This window comes from Mya arenaria, chromosome 3, assembly GCF_026914265.1.
Source record: "Mya arenaria isolate MELC-2E11 chromosome 3, ASM2691426v1".
Classification (NCBI taxonomy): Eukaryota; Metazoa; Mollusca; class Bivalvia; order Myida; family Myidae; genus Mya; species Mya arenaria.
The window spans coordinates 19610611-19634251 of NC_069124.1; the positions used below are offsets into that span (position 1 = coordinate 19610611).

At 33.7% G+C, this 23641-nt stretch overlaps 1 long non-coding RNA gene across 1 annotated transcript; it reads right to left on the minus strand.

The window, feature by feature from the left end:
* Positions 1-940: 940 nt before the first annotated feature.
* LOC128229076 (uncharacterized) lies at positions 941-20270 on the minus strand. The gene is made up of 3 exons (XR_008260025.1): positions 20148-20270; positions 16457-16530; positions 941-1063 (listed from the first exon to the last, which is right to left on the minus strand). It is a non-coding gene; the product is annotated as an uncharacterized LOC128229076 (long non-coding RNA).
* Positions 20271-23641: the final 3371 nt, after the last annotated feature.

Consider the following 23641-nt stretch of genomic DNA (forward strand, 5'->3'; position numbering starts at 1 on the left):
GATGGGTAGTGACATGGACATTCCTCAATCCAACTTCTGCCGTGACTTCATTCATTCCTTTAGTCAAATACGGACAGTGTGAGCTGTTGAGATAGACAGCTCCTGTGACATCACATTTTATTGTGAAGAATGTCCAGCATAGATGGCTTGTCATCTAATGTAGCTAATATGTCCGCCCGGTTAGCTCAATCGGTAGAGTGTTGGACTCTGAATTGGACAACCCGGTTTCGATTCCCGGGCGGACCAGGTCACCTCTGTTGTGATTGGTTATGAAATCCTTTCTACGACCATTCGCACTGTACCACTGCCCCTGGCATGTACAGAAGTTGTCAGTTCCTTGCAGAGGTGAAGGCACCTAGTACTGGTCTGCCCAGGATAGGTGTGCGGTGGTTGAACTGTCACTCTGGGACCCTTCAATGTGCTCACGCCGGGACCCGGAGTATAAACTACTAAACCACCACCTAGCAGCCTGCTCTGAAGCTTGTCCATAGCCCCATATGTGTGGCCAGTCATCCATTATCCCCGTTTTAATGATAATCTGAAAATATACATTTAAAGCACATTTATATGCATATTTATTATATCATATCCGCTTCTATACACTTATCTTCTCTAGGATGTTCAAACAGGCTTGATGTGACAATACAAAATGTGAAGACAAATAAACAGTGAGATACTTCAAGTATATTGAATTTTCTGTCTGATTTAAAATGATTTGTAATATAAACAGGACAGGTGAAACTTCCTATTCGACAAATATCTTTCTTTATTGTCATTTCCAAGCATTTTTTATGATTAGATTATTTAATATTTCACAACTTAAATACTATCAGGAAGTCATAAGATTAACCATCTATATATATAATCATATATATATATTTAATATATAAAAATAAGTCATTATACAATTGATATACACAAATTAAAAAGGTATTTATACTTCTGAAACACCGTTGCACAAGCCACTGGGCACAAAGAGGTTGATGAAGGTTTTCCTGATGCCCTTTGAGGTTTCCCCACAATAATGAGAAAGACGACCTCTGAGAGAGATGGTGGTTATTTCCTGAAACATGAATATTTATACATGTTGTATATAATTTTAAAAAAAGGACACTTGACAATATACAGAATGCTGTACATAAAATTTATAAGTCCTATAAATAAATGCTTTGGAAAAATCCCAGAACGTATAAACAGCAAAACCCAAAACCTCTTGATTTTGTTCTCAATTGGCCAACAGAGGAAGTATTTTATTTTTCAAGAATCCATGAAAACCAGTGATATAAAATTGCTGACAAAAAATTAGATCATGCTTTTTTCTTTAACCGTTTGTAATAGTTTAACCCACAAAACATTGGCTCTCAAACGAAAATATGCAAATCTGCGATATAATCTATGTCAGCAGTCTTTTATCATTGGTTTGCAGATACTTACCCAAAAATTTGCTCTTTCCAAGACAAAAAAATAAAACAAGAGGCACATCAGTGCCTGTGCTCCACTGGCCAAAAGGTTCAAGCAAAGACCACCTAACGAACATTTTCGTCAAGTTTCATAGAAATACAATCATCAATTTTTGAGGAGAAGTTATTTAAAAAAAATTTTTACTTTAATAGCTCTTGCTGTCATGTTGTGCAGTGGACCGAAATGATTTGGGCAATTTGAGTAAAGGAGCACCAAACAAACATTTCTGTCAAGTTTTATCGAAAAAAGGTCATCGGTTTCGACGACAAGTCGTATAAAGTTTATTTTTTATTTTTTAGCTCTGGCAGCCATGGTGTGCAGTGGACTGGAACCATTTAACAAATTTTGGTTAATGACCACCCAAGGAACATTTCTGTCAAGTTTCATCAAAATCTGATCATCGGTTAACATTTAATCTGAATAGATTATGAAGCAAATATCTAACCTGAACAAGAACTGACGAGATAGAATCGACTTGGTGTTTCACTTACACTTTTCGACCATTTAAGTTACTAAAAATAGCTGTTTCATAAACTTTCAGAATGTCACTTAAACGAAAATTAATGTTCAGTCTATATATACTTTCCTATGTATAAATGTAAGGTTTTTAAATTGATCTTTTTGTGAGAACTTTATGCTTATATGTTTACTCATAAATTATTATTGTTTAAAAATTATTTAAAGATGCTATAGGTGAAAAATTAAGACATTATTTTTTTTTCTATTAAAGGGAGGTAATTCAGTAGTAAAATGTAATCAAAGCTATTAAAGCATGGCATTTCTTTTCTAACCATGTTGATATTATTACAGTCTATTCAAGCAAGATGCCTTTTGTTTTTACATAGTACCCATAGGTTCTGAAAAACAAGGAGCACTATTCCCAACAGAAGGATGTCACTCCCTATCACTGCATGAGCATCATAATAAAGAAATGTTTACTCAAACTGCAAGCTGCTCAATTGAAATAGGTATTTACCTCAAGCATACAGTTTTATAATGTGGCAAAATAGTCGGACTACTAGATTGTCATTTAGTCCAACTGGCTAGTAGGTTAAAATGTTTTTCGTGAAGACTGCGGACGAGAAGTCCTTAAAGGTTTTTCTATTTTTAACTCTCGCAGCCATGTTGTGCAGCGGACCGGAACCATTTGGGCAATTTTGGTTAAAGGGCATCCCGATGAACATTTATGTAAAGTTTCATCAAAATCTGATAATCGGTTTCTGAGAAGATGTAGTTTAACGTTTTTTTTCTATTCTTAGCTCTGGTGCCCATGTTGTGCAGCAGACCAGAACTGTTTGGGCTATTTTGGTTAAGGACTACCCAAGTAACATTTCTGTCAAGTTTCATTGCAATACGATCATCGGTTTCTGAGGAGAAGTCGTTTAAAGGTTTTTCTATTTTTACCTCTGGGGGCCATCTTGTGCAGTGGACCGAAACCATTGAAGCAAATTTGATAAAGGACCATCCAAGGAACATTTCTGTTAAGTTTCATCAAAATCTGATCATCGGTTTCTGAGAAGATGTTCTTTAAAGGTTTTTCTATTTTTTTGCCCTGGCAGCCATGTTGTGCAGCGGACCGGAACCATTTGAGCAATTTTGGTTAAGGACCACCCAAGGAACAATTCTGTCAAGTTTCATCAAAATCTGCCTATCCGTTTCAGAGGAGATGTCGTTTAAAGATTTTGCTATTTTTAGCTGTGGCGGCCATATTGTGCAATGGACCAGAACCATTTGAGCAATTTTAATAAAGGACCACCTAAGGAACATTACTGTCAAGTTTCATCAAAATCTGCCGAACCGTTTCAGAGGAGATGTCGTTTAAAGATTTTGCTATTTTTAGCTCTGGCGGCCATATTGTGCAATGGACCGGAACCATTTGAGCAATTTTGGTAAAGGACCACCAAAGGAACATTCCTGTGAAGTTTTGTCAAAATCCGCTTATCAGTTTCAGAGGAGATGTCGTTTAAAGTAAAAGTTTACGCACGCACGCACGCACGCACTCACGACGGACAATCTGTGACGACATAAGCTCCATGGCCTTCGGCCAGTGGAGCTAAAAATTGTAGAAACGGTAAATTTGTGAGAGTGCAGCTTTAATAATAATTAATATATTCTTGTAATGAAGCTGTTATGTGCTAAAAATAGAACCCAATGAAAAATAAGCATATCCTTATAAGCCTAGCTTTATATGAATCACCATACAATTTACTGAATCAAATAGACATATAGGCAAATGACTGAAAAGCTTCCATAGTTAAAGCTGCACTCTCACAGATTAAACATTTTGACAACTTTTTAATTTTTGTCTTGGAACAAGCCAATTTTTGCTACAATCCATGGAGACCAGTTATAAAAGACTGCTGACAAAAAATTAGATCGCTGATTTTTATATTTAAGTTCATAAATTGATGTTTTATGCATTTTTCTTAAACCGTTAGTAAGGGTTTAAGCTCTAAAACATTAATTTTCGAAAATATGAAAATCTAAGATCTGTTTTTTTTATCAACAATCTTTGCTCTTTCCAAGACAAAAATAAAAAAAGTTGTAAAAATGGTAAATCTGTGAGAATGCAGCTTTAAGAGTATTTTTTAAACTTATAATAAAAGTCATTTGCATTTAAAAAATATAAGCATGCAAACTAATGTGTTATTTATTCTGAACTCCTTTATAAAAATGTAGGACAAAACATCCCATGTCATTTTTGGACGGTGCCCCTCAGGGCCCGTCCTAAGTAGGCACATCAGCCGAGCAAACTACAAGCCAAAGAACGCCAGTGCGCTCAGTAAATAGTTCTCATCATTGTTTTGAATACACAGCTGATTTAAAGTGGTTGTTACATAGTTTTTTTTCTAAAATGTCTGGGCGAATAGTGAGAGAAGTGGGTCATGTATAATTTATTGACAATTGGTACTGAAATCAAATATTTATATTGATAAATCATTTCGCCAATATTGACTACTACATGGAAATCATTCGGAGCTCCTCGGCCATTTTTTTCAAAAACAACCTCGGATGTATATGGACGGTTTACATACTTAAAAAGTGGTACGTTTAAGTCCGCTGCAAATAGATCGCGTAGTAATCTTATTTAGTAGTTAAAATTTATGACTTAACTCTTGGGAATCGTAATTATGTTTGCAATAATACACTTCACTGGCAATCAATTTAAACTGAGAGCAATGAATACAACTCTTAAACACTACATTTAATTAATGATTTTATTCAAAAAAATACGGACTACTTCAACAGATGTACCGGCATACATCCGAGGTTGTTTTTGAAAAAAATGGCCGAGGAGCTCCGAATGCATGGAAATAGTTCCACTACATTACTACAAATTTTCATTCGGAACTCCTCGGCCATTTTACTGTATCGATAAAATTAAATCCGTAAATGTTTCGAACTGAATACTGAAGCGATAAAATTAAATCCGTAAATGTTTCGAACTGAATACTGAAGTACATTGTTGCTAAACATAATTAATTCAATACTTTGAACTATCGAAATATTTTAAAATATATATCATACTGTAGACTCTTTTAGTAGAATCATCAAAATATGATGTGTTAATGGCATGACCCAAAATGACCCGGTTTATCCAAGATGGCGGATGAATCAACGGGAGCAAGACAAATCGGCCCCTTACCAAATCGGCCTACTACCAAATCGGCCCCTAAGACGTTTCGGCCCTGCCATTTCGTCCCCTTAATTAAAATGACTCGAGACGTTTCGGCCCCTTAGTGATTTTCAATAGAGACATTTCGGCCCCTTAATTCTATTTTATTTTTTATCTTGAGTATAAAGAAAAACATTGTAGGTCGTCTTATAAATGTCAATGAGATCTGTAAATAAGTTGTAAATAAGTTGTCTGGTAGCCGAATCAACACATGTCCGTGGAATTTCCGATGTCAAATCGGATTTAAGGCATCACACTCGAGTTTTACAATGGATTGTTAGTGCTAAAAAGGAGAATTAAAAATAATTAATTGAATAACATCATCACCTTGTGGTCAAATTGGCTGAATTTAACGCAATACAATTAATGACTGAAATACATCTGGTGAAAGGTCACCCACCACTAAAAGTAAGTTGCAGTAAAACACGGAAATACAAACTAAGTGAAAATCCAAAAAACAATGACGTCGTTTTGCTTCGTGCCATTACTAGCATTAGTAGATGTTAATAATTGTTGCAAATATTGATGTGAAAAATAATGATTATGTAAATAACTCGAAACAATTTGCATCTGCGTCACAGTTGTCATCTTTCTGCATAGTTCAGTAGGGTATTTCAGATTTTCTTTAAAATTGTGATATTAATGCACCAGTCAATTGTAACCACGGCCACCCCAGGTCCGGGGAATAGCCGGTGAAATGGGTCGTGTTTATGCTTTTCCGGTGGCACCACATTGCCGGGTAAATGCGGTGGTTTTGTCTGTTTTAAATACAGCGGGTAATTGGCCTTGCCTAGAGTCCCCGGGGTGCAGGGACTTTGGTGGGGATTTTACCAACTGTTCGTCTCCGCATGGTATGGAATTTAGCCGGTTTTGACTGTACTGAAAGTCCAAGTCCCTGCTATTCCCAAGATCGGGGGGGGGGGGGGGGGGGGGGGGGGTGGTGGTGGGGGGGGGTTGCGTGGTTACAATTGACTGACCAGTGCATAATTTGGTTGCCTTTATGCCATGTTGATCTGATTCATACCATAGTAAAATATTTTCTTCAACTGTAACAACACTTCAATATTAAAGATTGCATTGCAAAACAGGAACATGAAAGTTTCGCATAATTTATCTTGAGCCATTATCATTGTTTAATCACACAAGTGTGTATAATTACACAAGTGTTTCATTAAACACTTAAATTCCGATCAGCTTCTGTCAACATAGCATTGCCATTTTGGACCTATCTGGCTGATGCGTGTCATCTTGAAGCTCAATATGCATCAAGTCGAAAATTAAAGATGTGTTCACTATGTGATGTGCCATATCAAAAATGGTAAAAAATCATTCAATGTACAATTATTTGAACTAAATAAACTTAGTGCTTGAAATGTCATTCTTGGCTAGGAGAAAAAGTTGGATGTGGACATGAAGACTCGCCAAAACAAAACTTGTCCAAGACTCTGAAGTTGCTGTTTATTTGGACTAGTCAAGTATTAAACTTTTCAACAAGATAAAGTTACTATAAATGATCCTGGCATTAGGACACGGAGCTAGCCTGTCTGTATTATCTGGATGGTGCTAAGCCCCTGGTGAGCCTTAAATGCCTTGATTTGAAATCTGCCACTTATTATTCTCTATCATTTACTACACTTTTTTCAGGTAAGTGTAAATTACAGTATTTTCTTGTATGTTAAAATTAACAATGGTAAAAGATAATGCATAACTTAATTGTGCATGCTGGGGATATCAATATTGTATACATGCATATAGCTTTACGGATATTTACAATGTTTAAATAGCTCAAAAGGGTCTCTTACTCAATGAAAAAAAAAAAATCAAAATACTAGAATGTAGACAGGATTTTGACATTTTTTGGCAATTAATTAAATTCAAGGGCGTAGCCAGGCTGTACTAAATGTGAGAGGCTATGGGATGGGGAATTCCTGTAACCGTAGGAGGTTAAGGGGGGGCTGCTCCCCACGGAAAAAAATTTAATTGATTTTTAAGGCTGTGTTAGATATCTAGCACAGAGGAACAATGCTTTCTATAGCTGATCTTCCCTTTAAGGTTTTATTATGATGTCAAAACATAACCCTCAACTTTGATGCCATGTTTGGCCATTTTTTCGTTTTTCAAATTGATGTTGCGCATGTGCGTAAGTGTGTAACGCTGGCTACGCCCCTGAAATTGTTCTGTTGCAATTTTGGGCAAATCATTCTCATTGGTATGCCTATCAAGCATCAAACATGTGTGTCTAAAAAAGATCAATAAAAACAAGCCATATTACTGAAATGTTCAAGGCCAACAGATCCCTTCAGAGAAAATCATGCATAACCCTTGTATATACATATACATGTATTCTTCCTCCAAACAGAGACCTGGTATGTTAATTTGCATATTTAATCCAGGACATCCACATACTATGAATGCACTTCCCCCTTTGGCAGAATGTTACATTACCCTTATTCGTTATTTCAATTTATTTCTGAAGACAGCATGAACTTTTATAGAAAAGGAGTGTCAGTTATTTAGTCCGACAGCCTGTGATTTTTTTTTCAATCAGAAGGAAATTTTGCAATTTTAACATGGCCATGTTTTGACATGCTTGCACAGTGTGTGAATTGTGATCAAAATTGTGCTTGGTTTATTTTGTGCTATAAATGCGTATATCTTGGACTTGACATATTTCTTAGTTACCACATGGCTTGTTCCAAAGGGTAAAGCATTTGGAAATGTCAGTTCAAACCTGATAAATATGAAATTCTTTTCCTTAATTCAATTTTGATATTTTCAAAACACCCTCTTTTTTAAAAACTTGTTTTAATAGATGTTTATGGATAAGAAGACTCTTAATTTGAACATCAACTTGTTTAGACTAAGAAATAATGAGCCCTTAAAGCTGCACTCCCACAGATTGACTATTTTAACAGCTTCTTTTATTTTTTGTTTTGGAAAGAGCAAATTATTGCGTAAATATATATGTGCAAACCAATAATAAGATATCTGACAAAATATCAGATCTTAGATTTTCATATATATGTTCAAAAATCGATGCTTAATGGCTTAAACTGATACTAACGGTTAAAGAAAAAATGCATAAAACATCAATTTTTGAACTTAAGTATAAGAATCTATGATCTGATTTTTTGTCAGCAGTCTTATATTACTGGTTTCCATGGATTTTCGCAAAAAAATGGCTCGTTCGAAGACAAAAAATAAAGAAGTTGTCAATACTTTCAATCTGTGTGAGTGCAGCTTTAACAACAAAAATAGAATAAACCTACAATTAAGCAAATGAAATTTCAGATAGGCATAAATGAAGTGCTATCCTTAATCATTAACAATTTCATTCTTCAAGTTTGGTTTTTCCTCAGCCTACTGTCACTCACCTGATGCACAATCCCTGCATAAGATTTTACGTCGACAATGAATTAGACAATGAGGTTGTTTTCTAAGTCAATTGAATGACCTAAAGTAACTAGCTTAATGATTAAGAAGGGCTCATTATCATCGATCACTCCACCCATTCTGAATAATGTTTATTCATAAAGATTTTTTTTTTCATGTTTTTTTTTATTTACTTGTATACTTTATATCCAGTTAAATACAGCCATCACACATTTGTTCTCTCCTAAATACACATGGGTATATCAATATAACATTGGTCTATTTCAATTGGTCAAAAAAATATAACAACTCCAATATTTATGAAACACCGCTGTTGGTCAAGGACAGGTCACGCGGTGACACCACATTTTTCCATTTTCCAAATTTAAATTACACCAAAATGGCATCTTTATTCGGATTTGATGAATATTTCAATGAATAAATAAAACATTTAAACAGGGTAAGAGGTTGTCAACGTTATACTTACATTACAGGGTTAGTAGGTGACATAGTATTGGAAATATGGGGGGCAAGAATCCATATTTAGGTTCGAGCTTCACTCCACCGCAATATGGTTTCCTTTACATTGAATATCCCATATCGCGGGCTACCTACTGACCATGTAACTTATAGTATCCCTTGCACATGTTTTTAAACAAATTCATAGACAAGAATGTTTTTTTCAAATGACAATTTGTCATTTTGTATTCATTGTGATGAAAAAATGTCAAATTAAATTTCCAATCAATTCTTAAGAGGAAAATGTGATATTTATCTTATCTCCTGATAAAAACTTTCAATCACGTTGGGTACTGAATGGGGTACTATATTGGTTTAAATAGGAAATGACGTCATGAACACATAGTAATCTATGACTTCATCTTACCGGTGACCATTATGATGTCACAATTAAAAAAAGTTTAGTTTTTTGTTTTTATTCCTTTCTGCTGTACTTGATATCACCTTTATATGTATTCTTCTTACAAACAGTGTGAGAATGATCGCATGATTTTTTGGTTTGAAATTTTTACTAATACAAATTTTTGCAATGCATGCTTGTAGTGCAGAGAATAGCATCGCTTTAATGGTACATGTATCCTGTTTTTAGCTCGACTATTCGAAGAATATGGAGAGCTATACTACTCACCCAAGCGTCGACGTCACACCTTGGTTAAGGTTTTGCATGTAAGCACCTTTAATTATCATTGTCATTATCTCATCATGTATTGCATTGAAACTTTAGATATGTATTCCCAACTATCTAACCTACTAAATTAATGAAGTTAGATAACACTTATTTGAATTTAATGCAAAAAATGGCCCTTTATTATTTGACTTTGAAATTCTGGTTAAGGTTTTGCATGTAAGCACACATAGGTTGATATCTCAGCAACTACTTGATGTATTGTATTAAGATTTTATACAATGGTACTCAACCATCCAACCTTCCTAATTAACCAAGTAAGAGAACTCTAGTTTGCATTTAATGCAAATAATGACCCTTTCAAAAATTTAAGTGTTCCGACAGAATACCGGACTTCGAAGTTCAGGTGTCCCTCCTGAAAAATTGGTGTCCTCGGGATCCCGGGACCCCGTTAGTGTCGAACACTGCTTTATTATTCGACTTAAAAATTCTGGTTAAGGTTTTGCTTTATTATTTGACATATAAATTCAAATACATCATGTATTGCATTGAAACTTTATACACAGGGTCCCAACTATTCAACCTTCTTAAATAATCAGGAAAGATAACTCTATCTTTTATATTTTATCATTTTTGCCCCTTTATTATGCAACTTAGAAATACTGGTTAAAGTTTCAAGCATTGGACTTAAAATTTTTCCATGTAACCACATTCATGTTAATATCTCAACAAATACATAATGTATTGCATTGAAATTTAATCTAATTTTGCAGTGATCCATGTTTCGACAAAACTTTTTAATCCTTACACTGAACAACGGCGTAATAGTCGAGCACGCAGTCTCTGTGACAGCTCTTGTTTACTAAATAAGTAAAACAGGTAAGTTGTTTTTGCTGTTTTTACTTAAAGAATATTTTGATAAAAAGATACTAAGACTCGTCATCATATAATAGACTGTATTATACAACTCGTCAAGGAAATATGTTAGTATGATCGACAAAGGCCAAGTTATTTACACATTTCCTGAAGTTGTTGAATATGTTTTTTAAAGCTTCATCAATGAAAACTTGACATTTGTACTGTTTTGAAAACAAACATATATTTATATATGTCGTTCTCGGATGACCCTGACTGGGACCTTTTTGACCTAATTATTTTTTAGAGCTATAGCATTTTAGACAGTTTTGAAAACAATATTTAATGTTGTCTTTTGATGACCTAGATTATGGCCTTTTGACACACATTAAAATTTGAAGCTTCAGCCATGAAATTAAGACCATTGATTCGAAATCAAAAATCAAAATTGTGCTTTGATAACGTTGTCCTTTCGACATACTTTCCTATTTTTAAGCTACTTCAATGAAAGTTTTTAGTACAGTTTTCAAAACAAAAAGCAATGTTGTGCTTTGATGACATAGAATATGATTTTTGACATACATTCTATTTTTGAAGCAACAGCAAAGAAATTTAGACCATGTGTATAACTTTTAGAACAAATATCAATATTATTGTACTTGGATAACCTTTATAATTACCGTTTGACCATCTTTTCTATTCTAAGGTACTGCAACGAAAGTTCAGTAAGTTTTGCAAAACAATTATCAATATTGTCCTCAGATCTTCTTTACTGTGACCTTTTGTCCCTCTTTCATAAAATGTACTGCTTTAAGAATAATTATAAATGTTGTGTTTGGCTAACCATGATTGTGACATTTTCACTTACTTTTTTTATTTTTGTGGTCTCTGCAATAAAATGTTGCTATGTTTGGAAAACAATTCATCATTGTTGTTCTCGTGTTACTTTAAAGGGACTGTACACCAGATTGGCACCAATTTTTTTCCTGTAACGCAACTCAGGACAATTATTTAATAGAATGTGTTATGCTTTGAATCATAATTATAGAGGAAGGACCAAAATGTAAAAAAATAGCAGTCCAGTGTTGTATCCACTGTGCTACAAAGGCTTACTCCAAACCGGTGGTATATTTAAGCTATATACCTTCGTAGACATACTCAGTAATATTTTTAATGGAAAAATACCAAATCACTGCTTAGCTAAAATAAATTGTAAACTATGTGGTACTTCAGTTAGTAAGATTCAATGCATTCTACACATTAATACCAAGTTTATGTCAGTTTTCGACAATTGTTTTTCTTGCAAATTGATCATCTTGTGCACAGTTGCTTCAGCTAAGGCCTACGTTTTTAATTTTGAGTACAACATTGAACTTTGGACCATGTATACTGTTTTAAAAAACATCTGTTAATGTTATGCTTTAGTTATCTTGATTGTGTCCTTTTGGCGTATTTGTTATGCAACTGGAATGAAATTTTGACTATGAAGTAGTTCTGCAAACAAACATTAACGATGATATTGCCAGGTGACATTTTCATCAACTTTTCAAAGCTACAGCATTAAGATGAATAATTATGTTTGGAAAATAAATATCAAGCTCAGATATTTGGTTTGAAGCATTGTCTAATTGTCCTCACTTAAAAGTGTTCAAATTATGCTTCTTTATTCAAGATTAGGTTCCGATGATTTTCTGTGTTTATAAGAGGAAGGACTTAGTTCTGCAGACCGAACAATGTCACCGTCCATCAGCACTTTCAGTGCTTTGATTGACTAAGGGGACAAAACATGTCCAACCCATTTAGACAGGGTTGACAAAACAACCCAGATCATTTTGACATGGTGGACAAAATAACCAGGAAAATATTGGCAGTTCAAAAAGTTAAGACCCCTCCTACCAACACTTGAAAGATTAAAACTAATTGGTCATTATCAAGATGTGTTTTATTACCCCCAATAAACACCCTTTTTCACTTAATTTATTAGGTTTAGAAATGTTACTAGGGAGATCTTTATCACAGCATAAGGAAGACACAGTGACTTTAATCATAAGGATTTGCTACAAAGCTACAGTATAATATTAAGTTCAGCATTATGATAATCCTTACTTCAAAACACTCTTCTTAAAAAGGTGTTCAAGGCCAAAATCTAATATTCATATTCATTACAGGCTGCTTTGCATGACAATTATTAATTTCAGATATTTGCTTTAAGCAATTTATTTTTAATTATAAAAACACCTTCTCATAGTTTTCAGTATTCATCTTCTTTTTGATATTGACATGTTAATATTAAAGGGGCCTCATGTGTTTTTAATATTTACGTTAGTCTTATATTAAAGCTGCAACCTCACAGATTGAACGTTTTGACAATTTTTTTAAAATTTTTGTCTTCGAACAAGCGAATTTTTGCGTAAATATCTGCAAACCAGTGATAAAAGACTGCTGACAAAATATCAGATTGCAGCTTTTCATACTTCCGTCCAAAATTGATGTTTTATGCATTTTTCTTAAACTGTTAGTAGCAGTTTAAGCTATAAAACATTAAATTTGGAATGGAAATATCAAAATCTGAAATCTAATCTTTTGTCAGCAGTCTTTTATCACATAAGCAGGTATTTACGCAAAAATTCGAATACATAAAGTTTAAACAAAAAATAAAAAAGTTGGAAATCAATACATACACAAGTTGACTAACATATATTTTGAATAATAAACCTTAAATTACTTTCCAAAGAATACATTTAAGGAAAAGTTACTTACTGAAAACAAGACTGTAACAATGCATGTATTTTAAAGTGAAAACGCACATATTAAATGACTGGTGGATTCTTAAAAATAATGAGATTATGTATTTTAAAAATGTAATCCTTTATACTTTTTACTCTTTCTGTTTTTAAAAAGGATGTAAGTAACCCTAACCAAATCATTTTATTTTTGGCCCTACTATAACACAATCAAGAATTTAGCCCCACATTCCAGAATGCAGGGCTTAAATTGTGTTATCATTTTGATCACTGACATGACATCATTGACAAAATAAGGATTAAAAAATCTTTGTTTCCGCCCAACTGACCCTATTTTAATCCTTCTGAACCTTTTTTGTTTTTGGTGTTTTGATCAATATGTGCTTTTTTAGTAAAGACCTTAATAATACCCTGATATAGGTCAGTTTGCTAAAGAAACATGGTCCTCAAAAAAACCCACCAAAAACAGTTACCGTATGCCTACCTTTTTTTGATATTTAAATGGAAACTATGAATACTTTTTTTTGGCCTAAGCAACAATTTTTTGTGTGAAGCCAGGTGTGCATACTGTGTATTTTTTTACTTAATTACATTGTATTGTCTGCGAATTACCAATATCAAATCCATTGTCCTATTTAACAGGATAATGGTTTTGATATTGGTCCCATGTATTATCATTATAAGAAGTGTAGGAATTTTATTCAAGACCATTTGCAAGATGTGTCATGTTTGGTGTCAATATTATGCTTGAATTATCATATTTTATATTTGTCATTGTTAGATATTTAATTTGTATAAGAAAATGAGAAATAATAAAACCTTTAAAGTTTTTTCCTCACCTGTTGTTGTTGTTGGGTTAATAAAAGTCTGCTTGCCTATGACTCCATTATGGCTTGACCCTGTCACACCCCCTAGTGTGACTGAAACATATTTGTGAGGCCAAAGGGGGATCCACCTACATTGAATGTCAGTATTTGTTTTAGCTCCACCCCTTTTACTTGACCTGACATCGCCCCTTTCACTGAACCTGACATCTGATTGGCTGAATGAATATGCCTTTTAAAGGTTTCCTTGTGACTGACAGCCCCCACCCCCCACAGAGAAAGACTGGTCATTTGAGACAATCAAAATCATATTTTGAAAAGGGGGCTATATGCATGACTATGAATTGGCTTGTAATTGATTTAAGATAATGATCATTATCTGCAGTTATGCACTTAAATTCATAAAAAATTCATGTTCCTTATACTATGAAAATTTTGGAAGAAATACATGACTGTCAATTTAGAATTGAGCTTAATTTCCATGTAAATATACTTAAATTGTATAACATGTCGAAGGCAAAATGTAGATTTTCACAGATTGATACAATTGCTCAAAGGCAATTGTTCATTTTTTTCAAGATAATGACATTAATAGAAGGTTTCTACTTTGTGTAAGATTTTCTGAATTTAAACATTTTTTTTGTCTTCAAGTCTCTTAACATTACCAAATAAAAAGAACTGTCCTCCAGTTTGTATTATGTAGAATAAGATGTAATTTGGAAGTAACTGTAATTTGTTACAAAGATGGTTTAACCAAAACTTAATGAAAATCCCACATTGATTTCGTGCATTTATATATATATATATATATTAATACATATAGCTGTAGCTCGGAATTAAAGCTATTCTGGTTTTCCCAACCTAATCCTACGGTACAAAAAAATTAAACCATTGTAATATATACACGTTACTTCAGAAACAATAGAGTCATTGGACTGTTACATGAATTTCAATAGCTCGAAATTCACCTTTTATTTGTTACCTGCATGGGAAAACCCAGTTATGTTAATTCCAGGCTATATGTATTAACATAACAGCGTTTTCCCATGCCGGAACAAATAAAAGGTGAATTTCGAGTCATTGAAATTCGTGTAACAGTCCAATGACTCTATTGTTTCCTAAGTATAATTCCGGGCTACAACTATTAAGAGCATATACATATACTATCACACTCATCTGATATATTGGGGATTAAATTTATGTACCAGTACATTATCTTACAGAATGATAGTGATAGTCATTATCAAACTATTATCCTGATTTATAAGTAAGTTGTTGAGTGAAAACTATTTTTAAATTGAGACAATAAGGTGGATGACATGTTAAGTTATTGAAAGCTTTGAAGATTTTATACAAAAGTTATAAGTTGTCTCAATTTATGATTTCGAAAAACCATTAAATTGGCAGGCCTAGCATCATAAGCCACTCACAGACTTTGATGGAATTGGTAGACAAAAAATAAATATTTACTTTCTTAGTGTTGCAATGCAAAAGATACTGGGATTACTTTCTATCGAGTAAAACATTCTTAATATATAAAGCTTTTTTCCATTTGCCAAATAATGGAAAATTATTTGAACTTGATTTTAAAAAATAATTATTTTTTATCCTGACTATATAATTATTTAGTCTTTAAAACAGACTCTCTTCCTTTTAAACTCTAAAATATCTTTAAAAATAAAATAGAATACATTTAAACCCATTAAGATTTAATTAATTATTTAAACAGGCCAGTCTGCACTGCTTTTTCAGTAAGGATTTTAGTCAAAATCATATATTCGTAAGAACAAGACAGTACACCATAGGTAATTATGACCCCCCCCCCATAATTATGCATATTATTCATATTTGTATACATGTATTAGCTAGACAATATACAACGATAAGTGTATTGTATATAATAGTGAGCAAATAAATGCATTTAATAAATAAATAAATACAGATTTATACCGGTAAATAGATTTATAAATATAAATATTTTAGGAAAGATAAACATTAGATAAAACATATTATCAAAGCCTTTCTAAATAGCCATATTGTATTGGCTGGTGGGGTTACTCAAAATTACCGTGCATGGTCCGCTTACAACCAATTAAATATTTTCAATTATAAGCTCTGAGAATGATTCATACAATCTTTGATATGATGTCAGTTTTTTTTTACATGGCATGGCTTGACTTGATCAATATAAATTTTATATTATATGACTTGCACCATTCACATGACTTTTCATATATATTCTTTAAGTTTTGTGTGATAATAGATTATTGATCTAAATTTGTGATTCAAAACTTAAAGATACATATATATATATATATATTTACTGCTTCGGAATCACACTTTACACACAAGACATGTTAAAATGGATTATTGTACTCACTGTTTTTTAATTTAAGTTTATTCATCAAACTCTGTCACTCTAGCTGTCTCTGTATTATCAGCATCACACATCAACTAAAAAAATAAATAATAAGAATTATAACAAGAAAGGTTCAAGTAGTTAAAAATATATGGGCTGTCATTGGACATAATATAACAATTTACCATGATTCCATGAAATATTTTTACAAACTAGCAAAACCGAACTCTTTAGTATTTTTTTTACATCTTTGTGAGATTTTGCATAAAGCATCTATCTAATTCTTTGTTAATTTACCACATTAAAATTAAAATATATTGATTAACTGTACTTTTATTTATTTTATAAATATCTTTACTTATATGTTGTGCACCAGTCAATTGTAACCACGGCGCCCCCAGGTCCGGGGAATAGCGGGGACTTTGACTTTCGGTCCAGCCAACCCTGGGTCTAATCCCCCTCCCCTGCGGGGACGAACTGATGGTAAAACCCCCGCCAAATGCCCCCGCACACCAGAGACTCTATATATGGCCCAATCTCGGCTAAATTTGGCTCAAAGACAAAACCACCGCGGTCACCCGGCCCTGCGTGGCCACATAGAAAGTAAAAACACGGCCCATTTCCCCGACTATTCCCGGTATACCCCCGGACCTGGGGGGGGGGGGGGGCGTGGTTACAATTGACTGGTGCATTGGTTATAATAACTGAGAGGCCTCAAAGATGCTCACATGACTGTGACATTTTGACCTTTTAGCAGATTAGAACAAAGAAAGGATTTTTAAGAAATAATTACTCAATGAAACAGAGTGAAACTTTATTCAGGGGCTATACACCGTATAATGAAATAGCGAAAGAAGAGAAAATTGCCGAAAACTGACATGAACTTGGTATCAATGTGTACAATGCATTGAAACTAAATAACTGAAGTACCACATAGTTTACAATTAATTGATTTTTCACATTTTTTTTCCCATTAAATTATCGATGTTATCACTTAATGTTACCAAGCTAGGTATATATTAAATTAAATAGACAAGTGTAAACTTTCGTAGCAGTGGATACAACACTGGACTGCAATTTTGGCGACCACAGTTTGAACCCGGTCTCTGTTATTTTTTCTTTACATTTTGATATTTTTTTTAAACAATTATGATATCAAAAGGATAAACATTTTATTAAATAATTGTCCTGTATACTGGGACTGACCCTACTGTTTGTATAGTCCATTGGTTAAAGAAAATAGATTAAAAAAGAGAAAAAAATAATTGTAAAGTGTGTGTTTAAGGTAGCACTACCCTAATGAAAACCTCCACTTGAAATGCTTCATTTTAATGCTTTATCCTTTATTGTTAAGCACATACCTATTCATCTTTTGTGGGTTCATGTGAGCAGTTCAACTTCAAAGCAACCCAGAAGCATCTTTTTATTTTCCATTTCATTAGCTTACATTTTTCAACAGTAGTTTTATTAAAAAATAGTTATTTTCTTATACCGAAGGTAAAACATACTGGGTTTTTTTTTGCATAATGTTCCAAAAAGGTTAAAGATATTTCATATTGATAAGGAACAGGTCATGAGTATTTTTTGAACTTGTTGATATCGCTGTAAAATGACATTCACAAGGACCCATTTTTTATGCTGTCAAAACATTGTGTTAAAATTTTAATTACTAATTAAGTACAGTTTGATTATATTTGTTGATTTGACAGTAAAATTCTTCTAAATTTTAAAACCAGGAAATGATACACATAATAATAAGAAATTATCAAGCTGATCATAGTTTGAAATGATGCCCATAAGGGGTATTCTACCTTTAAATATACATACAGTTAAAAAACCTTAAAAGCTTAGTAAAGATATTACTTAAACGCTGTTCCTCTATGCTGTTATTACATATGCCTAACAAAAAATAAAACAGCTTTCCTTGTTTTAGGTGCGGGGGATAGCAGAGACTTTGTCTGAAATAGCTCATTTTGAACTAGTTTAATACTCTTTAGTCAACTATATTAAATTATTAAATAAGTCAATTCTTACACAATTTTAGTGGGAAATGCGCCATCTCTATCCCCCCCTTGCTACAATAATGCACCAGTCAATTGTAACCTTGCCCCCCCTCAAGGTTCGGGGAATAGCCGGGACTTTTACTTTCGGTCCAGCCAACCCAGCTAAATCTTAGTAGACCAAAGAATTGTATGTTTACGGATTTTTTTACGTTTTTTGATATGGCAAATCCTTCACGTACAAATTGTTTAGTATCAAAAGTGGGTAGTTATTCCGATCGGAATTCCGGGTTAAAGCATTTAACATCTCAAAAATATCATAAAACAAGAAATATTACCAGATTATGTTATTTTATATCAGTTCCATACATAAAAATGTCATATGGCCTTAAAAAAAAATACATTTGCTACGGAATAGGCGCCGACCCTACCGTTTTTATTGTCAGTTTGAAAAAAATAATGAAAAACTAAAAAAAAAAAAAAAAAAAAGGAAAGGTAAATAATGTGTTTTAATGCAAAATAACTTTTCACTTACATGGTAAAATATGAATAAAAACCTTTATTATCAAAATAAACCATAAAATACTTCACTTAATACAATTTCAATATTTTTCAAAACACCCCCGGTTTTTGCACAAACCTGTTAAGACGTTACTGGCTAAGGTCACAAATCCGAACACTTTCTGATGTTTTTTACAATTATCTTGGAGAGTTTATGTTGTAGTAAGTTAAACTTTCGTATGAAACATCTTTGGTTCATGTGAAAACAGCTGTCAAAGTACAGATTCACGATCTCGTCAATATTATGTCGAAAATCGTTCATTTTATGGACAGTAAATCACCCTTCGAATTACGCTATGGAGGGCACAAATACCAAACACTTGAAAAGCGAAAATACATGGTCATACAATTATAATTAAAAAGTATGCTATATTAAATAAACACTTAGCTGCAAAGTGATTTATTGTTTCCGAGGTTTTTTCAAAACATTTGCTTCAAATGTAAACCGTGATTTCTATTTATAAATATCTTAACTGCAAAACCTTAAGATGTGCGTGCGCGCTCTGATGTCATTCCCCCATGTGTTACATTTTGATCTTTAAGCGTATAAACATTGAATGGCATTTTTTAGAAAAATACTTAACAAAACAAGATGAAACTTCGCAAGTGTGACCAAGGTAAGCCTCTGTATTGATCTAGATCATCGAATAATCGATCACGGTAAACAAACGCGTGTTTTAGGCGGTGTTCGGGATTTGTGCCCTGTTCGGAAATGTACCGTCATCCAGTAAGGATTGGAAGAATGTATTACACGTCTATAATTTTAGACTGGGGGGGGGGGGAAGCTACAATAATGAGTGATTAGGGATACTTTTTTATTATTTTGACATTTCATGTGTATCCCTGTAACTGCCATAGTCTAAAAATCGTCAAAAGACTCATTGACGGTCATTTAGGTGGACTATAGGGGGGGGGGGGGCATGGCTACAATTGACTGGTGCAACCACTGGGACACCATTTTTTATTATTTTGATATTTCTTAAAATACTCGTTGACGGCTATTTAGGCAGAGTATCCCCACTCCCTGTCGAAGTGTGGATAAGAAGAGGCCTGTTTCAAGTGAACGTTCTTTACGAGATGTCCTACTTCTTGACTGTCTATATATTAAAAAATCAAGACAAAAAAATAAATGGAAAAAATAAATGACTTACCAATGGGTGTTTGAGATATCAATTTGGCACCACTTTAGTGCCATTCATCGCTCTTCAAAGCTCCATAAAACAAAATCATTCGTCTAACACATCCCCGACATCTTAACGCAGATGGTATTGATTACTGTGACATGTTTGTGTTAAACCGGTTTGAACGTACATTCACTCGAGTAATAAAGATGCACTCTTAAGTACTCCCAGATAAGGTTTACCACAATTAATAATATTGTTTCAATATTCCTAAAAGGATGAATAAATGTCGAAAACAATGGTTCTTATAAAGGATATCGAGTTAAATTTGAAAGAAATGAGCATTACACACGGTATTTCTACCTTATGAGACTATAGTAGACCACAATAAATCTTTTAGCATTTGCCAATCATTTAATATTTTTTGCGCTTTCTGCTATTAAAAACACGGTTACAATCTTGTTATCAGTAATAAATATTTTCAATAAATGCATTATTTAGTATGTAGTTAAAGGTTTATCAGTCACAATTGATGTTTGTTATATATGTGTATGTATTGATTTTGAATAACAGTGTCACTAAACAAAAAATAATTAAACAAATTTCACAACCTAAAAGGTTGTCCTGTTTTTTCCAGTTCTTTTGGATTACCCTGTATCCCCTACCTCGAAACGAAAAGTTAACTTGGACGACATCGGTACGTTGTGGTTGGGGGGGGGGGGGTCACCCCCCCCCCCCCTCCTTCTGGCCACTAGTGCAATTGCAAAATTAATTTTGATGCGTGAGGGATATACTTAAGCGACGATGTTAACCATTGCTTCAATATTTATGCATGCATATGTACTTGTTGGCATTTTGGGTGCCTCATTTCTACCTCAAAAATGCTCACCTTTTCTCCTGTTTTGAATTCAGCAGGACAAACTACATAAATGGGGTTATGACACGATTCAGAGACATATATATATTTTTACCTAAAAACATAAAATATAATGCTAACCTTTACCGAGATTTTGACTGAAAATGTTTTCAGTCAAAGAAACGTCTGTTACTTTGCAGAAGAGTCGGGAATGCTTAACACGAATAAGAGTTTGTTTCGTTGTTTGTATTTGTGTACGTAATGTAAATATGTTTGTGTCTATAGTTCTTTGTTGTTTGGCTTGTCCCTGTATTTTTCATTGTATTTTGTACCAAACAAACGGTATTTAGATTTAAAGTTAAATGATAAATCCAATGTTGAACGATCAATCATTTCTAATACTAGTATCTGAAAACCGCATAAACATCATTATATTTTCTTGCATTAATATATGCCTAAATCTCTTTAAGTTTAAGAATCATCTATTATTATTGTTAGAAGCTAACCGTAGGCCTAACACGATCTGAGGTCAAATCGGTTATATATCTAACTGATTTATTAAATATTCAAGTGTGAAAAAAATAATATTAATCCGCTTTTGGAGATACATTTTTAGTTTTCTCTCCGAAGTTCAATGCAAGGTTGAAATGTGTTTTCAGTATCACACAAATTGGAGACCGAGAGTTTTACTTTTTGATCCTAAATGTTCGCTTAAAGTATCTGATATTACTTAACTCAAAAAGGTTTACCATGCACTGGCATTGTTTTTCTTTGTCATACTAAAATTTATTTATTTTGTCTTTTTTTAATTGTAAAGAACCACTTACTTACTAGTTATAGCAATAGTTCGACGATTGGACTCAATGCATTATCGGTAGGACTTAACGATGACACTCTGTGCAGGAAAAGGACTAAATGCACTATCGATATGACATAACGATGCCACTTCGTGCAGAAAAGGACTGAATGCATCATCTGTAGGACATAAAAATGCCAATTCGTGCATGAAAAGGCTTGAATGCATTATTGGTAGGAAAAACCAATGCAACTTCGTGCTCGAGGACTAAATGCACTATCGGTATGACATAACGATGCCACTTTGTGCAGGAAATGGACTAAATGCACCATCTGTAGGACATGACAATGCCAATTTGTGCATGAAAGGCCTGAATGCATTATTGGTAGAAAAAACCCGATGCAACTTCGTGATCGAGAACTACTACTGTACAGTACTATCAGTAGGACATTATAATGCCACTTCGTGCAGGAGAAGGACTGAATGCACTCTCGGTATGACATGACAATGCAACTTCGTGCAGGAGAAGGACTGAATGCTTTATCGGTAGAAAAACAATACCGCTTCGTGCGGGAGGACTCTATGCAATATTGGTAGGACATAAAATTAAACATCGTGCGGGAGAAGGACTGTATGCACTAACGGTAAGGCATGATAATACCACTTCTTCCACGAGAAGGCCTGAATGCACTTTCGGTATGACATGACAATGCCATTCCGTGCAGGAGAAGGACTGATTGCACTATCGGTAGGATTAATGATGTCATTTTGTGCGGAGGTTCTGTGTGCACTATTGGTAGGACATAGCGATGCCAATTCGTGTGGGAGAAATGACTCGGTGCACTATTGGTAGGACATAGCGATGCCAATATGTGTGGGAGAAAGGACTGAATGAAGTATCTATAGGACATAGAGATGCAACTTCGTTCGGCAGAAGAATTCAATGCACTATTGATAGGATACAGCGATGCCATTTCGTGTGGGAGAAAGGACTGAATGCACTATCGGTAAGACATATTGACGCCAATTCGTGGTGAAGAAAAAAACATGTTATATCTACCTGTAAGACAAACAGTCCTTCTTCTACCCGTAGCTTAATTGTTATGTATTATCACTAATCCATTGAGTCCTATCTATTGAAGGACAGTAACGACATACAGTATGGTAAGGAACTAACGATACAATCCTTGGATAGAAAAAGGAATACATGTAGAAGATGCATTTATAAACAGGCTAAGAAATAAATGCAGTATAGGTAGGTCACAGCGATGAAGCTTTGTAGATGAGTATATGTTAATATGTATATGTTAAAAGTCATCGCGTTGTGTCAGAAATCGAACGTTTATTACTTAAGCAGATGATTATCGATTGGAATCTCTCGAAACAAAATATAACTCTGTTGCTTAAATAGTTACAATAGAATGGTAGATTGGCAGTTTTAGATATAATATATTCAGTGAACAGCATCGATGTTATCTTTGAACTTCTGCATGTTCATTTATTTAAAAACATAATAGAATTCGTCATGTAACTTAACCAAGTTTTATGTTTATAATTTTGTGTTTCATTTTATGTCACAAGAGGCAGATCAATGCTTGTTCATGTACAGTAGTTATGTGAAAAACTACAGAAACAAGCTCAGTAGCCAAAAATTTATAAAATAGGTCATATGTCGGAACATTTCTAGCCAGCAAAATACCTTTTTTTAAAGATAGCTCGACTCTGCAAAATTTTCATAAAATTGAAGGACCGTAAGTTAAGTTATGTAAGGACGCTATATTCAACCTTAGCTTTTGTTTGAATAATTCATCCTTAGAATTAGAAGTCAAATTATTCTTCAAGTGTTTCATTATATCCACGATTTAAATAAAA